The following is a 6188-nucleotide window of genomic DNA, read 5'->3' on the forward strand; positions in this document are numbered from 1 at the left end:
CTACCTCTACCCCACCCTTCCCCATGATTAATCACCATTGCCACACATTCAGCTCAACATCTATCATTGTATTTTCAATACTTTTTATTTGCGATTGGGCAGCACTTGCTGAACAACCCCGACTGCGCTAATAACTACACCAACAACCAATTTAAGATAATCAGTCGAGCTCATAATGCTAGCCAGAAGTGACATACATTGATACACAGGGGCCCATTCTCTGCAAATAAAAGGAAGCAGTTCAAGCCTTGCACTTTTTTTTTGAATTATGTGGGAGCCTATAATTCCCTGTTGCTTTCTCCATGGCAACACCTCAGCCAATCACGGTCGACGTGCCAACCAATTGGCTCCCTTTTCTCTTGTAGTATAAATTGTGTTAATTGTTTGAAATTTGGCATTCTTACATTTGTCCTTCTGAGTGCAAGATGAAAAGCTTCAGCAACATGCCTCTCTTTTCAACAATATATAATTTCATCTATTTACATTACAGACATTCATTCTGGACAGCCTTCCCATAAACTGTGGCGTCTTTTGTAAACGCTAACATTGCTGAGCGCTTTTGTTAACATTCCTGAAGTTATGCAGACTGCTTGAGTTTTTAACCCAAACTGACAGTTTCAGTCCAACAATGCAAACTGCTCTGGAGTCTCGATTGTTGCATGATATAATGCGTAGCGCACCTTTCTACACATTCATTTTATACAACACAGAAACTCACTTTTACAGAACCACGGAGCAGCTAGTAGCTCCAGGTATTCCAGAGTGGAAACGCTTGTTACAGAGGAATTCTAATTAGGATGGAGGTGAATGAGCCAACCAAGGGTTAAATATACAGGTGAGGGAGGTCACCTTGCTCATTGCCATGTAGAAAGTTTTCCTTGCATCCAACATGTGTCACACTGCTGCCCTGGAAACCCGGGTCCATTGTCCATTCTCTCCGGTGCTTGTTCTTCCTCGTGTAATCCTGGCTATATCATCCTACATCAAGCACTGTGATCATGGCAGCTCACTAAATATCCCTTGTATTTAGATAGCTTATTGTACTTTATGTACTGAAGCACACTTTTTCTCTATCCTTGCTAGAGTTACTGGTTGCTAATTAATCCATCATCTTGTGGGCTTTGCCCCTCTATCCTGTGCCAGTCTTTTCATTTGCCAATAACTTCCTTCAATTTTCAAGCCATACAACGTTGGTATTCTCTTCCTTTTCCTGTTTCCCCTGCCTCCCTCCACGACATCTCTTACTAGTCTGTTTCGTCTTAACAATGTGTTCTGCCCAGTTTCTCTTGCCTTTTCCTACTTAAGGTTCTGCAAGCTTCTTTGTTCGTTCATTCTTCCGCAGCGCTTCATCATTTGTTGCTTCCTCGTGCCCAGCTGATCTCCCTCCCGTTCTCCGAATGCACACTCCAAAGTTATTTAGCAACCTGGTCTCCTTCTGTCAGTTCTGTACTCCAAATCAATGTGCATGCAGAAGCAATGATCAAAGGTGTTTGAAGACCAAGATTCTGGCGTTAAGATTTTGTGGTGTGGGGAAGGGAGGGGAGGAGGAGGAAATGATAACATCCATTAGATTTGCATATGAAAAAGCACATGTAACCAGCACAGAAGATGACAAAAACTAGTAGATAGACAAGTAACAGCAGGCAGGAATGCACATGAGCATTGGCAAATTCAAAGTGACGCATATTTCAAAGCCAGCAAGAAATATTCAAATGTTCAGAAGAACAGGTAGCAGAATTCGGGTGATTACGAAGTATAATAGTTACGGGTGCAAGGCACAGATATGAGAACAAAATGGCAATGGAAAAAGCCATATTCAGTAAGAAGTGACAGTTGCTGACCAGAAAGCCAAATAAGCAACTCCAGAATCAACTTGCAAACAGCCAAGAATTAAGTCAAATGTCTCAAAGTGCTTTACAGCTAATGAAGCACTTTTTGAAGTGTACTTGCTGTTGTAATGTAGGAAAACGAGCAGCCAATTTGTGCAGAACAAGCTCCCACAAACAGCAATGTGATGATAAGATAATCTGTTTTGGGGGGGTGGGGGAAGAGAGAGAGGAGGGTTGGGATTTTGAGGGGTTGATATTGACCAGAACACGTGAATAACTCCCCTGCTCTTCAAAATTTAACACCCTGGGATCTTTTACACCCACCTGAAAGGGCAGGGCCTCAACATTATCTCTGAAAGACAGCACCTCCGACTGTGCAGCACTCCCTCAGTATTCCACTGAGCATCAGCTTTGATTTCTGCGCTCAGGTCCAGTAGTACGACTCAAACGTAGGGTTGCCAACCCTCCCAAGTTGGCTGAGTCTACCAGAATCGACATCTATCACTCGTTGGCTTGCAATCCGGGAGGTTTTAATAGGATATTTTGTAAGGCAGTTTGATATTTGGTGTCCTTCTGTTATGCTGTAAGACATTTTCCGTATGCATTGTATTTCTGTTTGAGTAAAATGTAACCAGTTATGGTGTGGACCAGCACACGGATCAACACCAGATGGTAGGAATATAGAGTGCGGAGGATATCAAGATGAAGAGAGAAGAATTCTGACTGAAGGCATCATTGCTGGGGCTCATCTTAAACTTTTAAAAAAATAAAGACAGTTCTAACTGAACAGGGACCAAACACCGACAGACATGTTAGGGCATGCCGTTGGCATGGTGGTTCACCACCAGACGCACTATCTGCAACAACTCTCTCAGGCAATGGCCTCTCTGAATATATAGGAATGGCTTTCCTCCTGCCTTACAGAGACACATGTTAAGTCCATTGCTATCAAGTATCTGGAGACACATGCGCCCCCCACCCCCCCCCCACATGTAGGCAGCTTTGCATAGCCATGGTGGGATTGGTTTTCTTATTCATTCATGGGATGTGGGTTTCGCTGGCTAGACCAGCATTTATTGCCCATCCCTAAATGCCCCTTGAGAAGGTGGTGGTGAGCTGCCTTCTTGAACCGCTGCAGTCCATGTGGTGTAGGTACACCCACAGTGCTGTTATGGAGGGAGTTCCCCAGGATTTTTGACCCAGCGACAGTGAAGGAACGGCGATATATTTCCAAGTCAGGATGGTGAGTGGCTTGGAGGGGATGAAGCAGCTGAAGATGGTTGGGCCAAGGACACTATCCTGAGGAACTCCTGCAGTGATGTCCTGGAACTCAGATGATTGACCTCCAACAACCACAACCATCTTCCTTTGTGCTGGGTATGACTCCAACCAGCAGAGAGTTTTCCCCCTGATTCCCATTGCCTCCAATTTTGCTAGGACTTCTCGCTGCCACACTCGGTCAAATGCTGCCTTCATGTCAAGGGCAGTCACTCTCACCTCACCTCAGGAGTTCAGCTCTTTTGTCCATGTTTGAACCAAGGCTGTAATGAGGTCAGGAGCTGAGTGGCCCTGGCAGAACCCAAACTGGGCGTCAGTGAGCAGGTTATTGCTAAGCAAATGCTGCTTGATAGCTCTGTTGATGGTTACTGGTGATCAAGAACAGACCGATTGGTGGGGGTTGGGTGGTGGTAATTGGCTGGGTTGGATTTGTCCTTTTTTTTTGAGTACAGGACATACCTGGGTAGATGCCAGTGTTGTAGCTGTACTGGAACTGCTTGGCTCATTGATGATGGGGATAAACAACAGTGAGTTGGTTAATTGTCCACCACCGTTCACAACTGGATGTGGCAGGACTGCAGAGCTTAGATCTGATCTGTTGGTTATGGGATCACTCAGCTCTGGCTATCACTTGCTGCTTATGCTGTTTGGCACGCAAGTAGTCCTGTGTTACAGCTTCACCAGGTTGACACCTCATTTTTAGGTATGCCTGGTGCTGTTCCTGGCATGTCCTCCTACATTCTTCATTGAACCAGGGTTGGTCCCCTGGCTCGAGGGTAATGGTAGAGTGGGGGATATGCCAGGCCATGAGGTTACAGATTGTGTTCGAGTACAATTCTGCTGCTGCTGATGGCCCACAGCACCTCATGGGTGCCCAGTCTTGAGTTGCTAGATCCATTCGAAATCTATCCCATTTAGCACGGTGGTAGTGTCAGACAGCATGATGGAGAAAATCCTGAATGTGAAGGCAGGACTTTGCCTCCACAAGGAATGTGCAGTGGTCACTCCTACCAATACTGTCATGGACAGATGCATCTGCGACAGGCAGGTTGGTGAGGATGAGGTCAAGTATGTTTCCCCCTCTTGTTGGTTCCCTCACCACCTGCCATAGGCCCAGTCTAGCAGCTATGTCCTTTAGGACTCAGCCAGCTCAGTCAGGAGTGGTGTTACCGAGCTACTCTTGGTGATGGACATTGAAGTCCCCCAACCAGAGTACATTCTGTACCCTTGCCATCCTCAGTGCTCCCTCCAAGTGATGTTCAACATGGAGGAGCACTGCTTCATCAGCTGAGGGACATGGTAATCAGCAGGAAATTTCCTTCCCCATGTTTGGCCTGATGGGGTCCAAAGTCGATGTTGAGGGCTCCCCTCCTGACTGTATACCACTGTGCCACCACCCCTGCTGAGTCTGTCCTGCTGGTGGGACAGGACATACCCAGGGATGGTGATTGCAGTGTCTGGGACATTATCTGTAAGGTATGATTCTGTGAGGATGAGTATGTCAGGCTGTTGCTTGACTAGTCTGTGAGGCAGCTCTCCCAAATTTGGCACCAGCCCCCGGATGTTAGTAAGGAGGGCTTTGCAGGGTCGACAGGACTGAGATTGCCATTGTCATTTCCAGTGCCTAGGTCAATGCCAGGTGGTCTGTCCTGTTTCACTCCTTTTTTGAGCCACTGTAGCAGGTTTAATACAACTGGGTGGCTTGCTTGGCCATTTCAGAGGGCACTCAAAGGGCAACCACATTGCTTTGGGTCTGGAGTCACGTGTAGGCCAGACCAGCAGGAAGGGGCATTCATGAACCAGATGGGTTTTTACAACAATCCACAATAGTTTTATGATCATCATTAGACTTTTAATTCCAGGTTTTTTTATTGAACTCCAATTCTGACATCCACTGTGGCGAGATTTGAACCTGGGTCCCCAGAGCATTACCCTGGGTCTCTGGATTACTAGTCGACAATACCACTACGCCATCACCTGCACCCCCCCCCCCCCCCCCAAAGGTGCTAAAACCCAATTGGATGACCCAGTTTGAGGTATTACGTCAAGGGACCAGAGTCAGAAAGGGGTATGAAGCCACAGCCCACAAGGACATTGTTGCTGCAGCCAGGGAACTGTGACTTGGTCAGTCACAGGAAGACCACCCAGAAACTAGCTCCAGCTCGTGGGTCTGACTAAGTAGCTGGCGTTGTAAGTATTATTGCTCAGTGGGTTAATATTCCAGGTAAAGTGAAAATTGTAATCAAAGTGTGTTTCATGTCATTGACACTTAGCACAGAGTCCGGACTTTAGAGAGCAGTGCGACCCCCTGTTTAAGAGTCTAACAATCTTAAGAAAATAAATGGAAGCGGCTTTATGGTTGGTTACACCAACTGGGCAAGTTATTTTCCCTCTAATGTTTCTCATATCTGTTTCCCCGTTGGGCTACTGTATGAAGGAGTCTAGCTGTGATTTGAGGATGTTGTAGCGCAGCACCGAGTTTCCCCAAAGCCAGTTTCAGTCAGGGGCCGGGCTTCCAAATTCCTAACCACATGGTGTGGCTCAGCATTTGACTGAAAAGCCCAGAGTGCTCGCCGGGGATTTATATAGTCTCGCCTCCCCCTCCCTGGGAAAAAAAAATCTACTCCAAACAGCTTTCTGCTTGAGCCGGAGGATTGGGTGAGCAACGTTTGCGTCAGATGTCACCGACTGCAGGCAAAGGGCACCAACACGTTTTTAAATGCCGATACGAATGGAAAATCGCTACTTGCTTCTTGATCGGTCGCTATAAGGGATAGACCAATAACGAACAAATTTGTGAAATGTTGCTTACAATCATTTTTGAGATTAACTGAAATGATAAGCACACTTGCCTCCTCAAGAAAAGCAACGCATGGAATTAAATCTCATTTTAATCTTGCAAGTGCACGGATTTCTAACACTTCAACCTGAGGGAGGATGAAAACTGCAGTTTGAAAGTACAGGGCGATGCTCTGGAATTTGTCCAGCTACAATTTACCAATTCTCTTTGGACCCACAACCTTGTGCCTCAGGGAGGGTGCGAAAGTTACCAAACTTAGCCCCAACTGACCTGTAACTTTT

Source organism: Carcharodon carcharias, chromosome 17 (genome assembly GCF_017639515.1).
Source record: "Carcharodon carcharias isolate sCarCar2 chromosome 17, sCarCar2.pri, whole genome shotgun sequence".
Lineage (NCBI taxonomy): Eukaryota > Metazoa > Chordata > Chondrichthyes > Lamniformes > Lamnidae > Carcharodon > Carcharodon carcharias.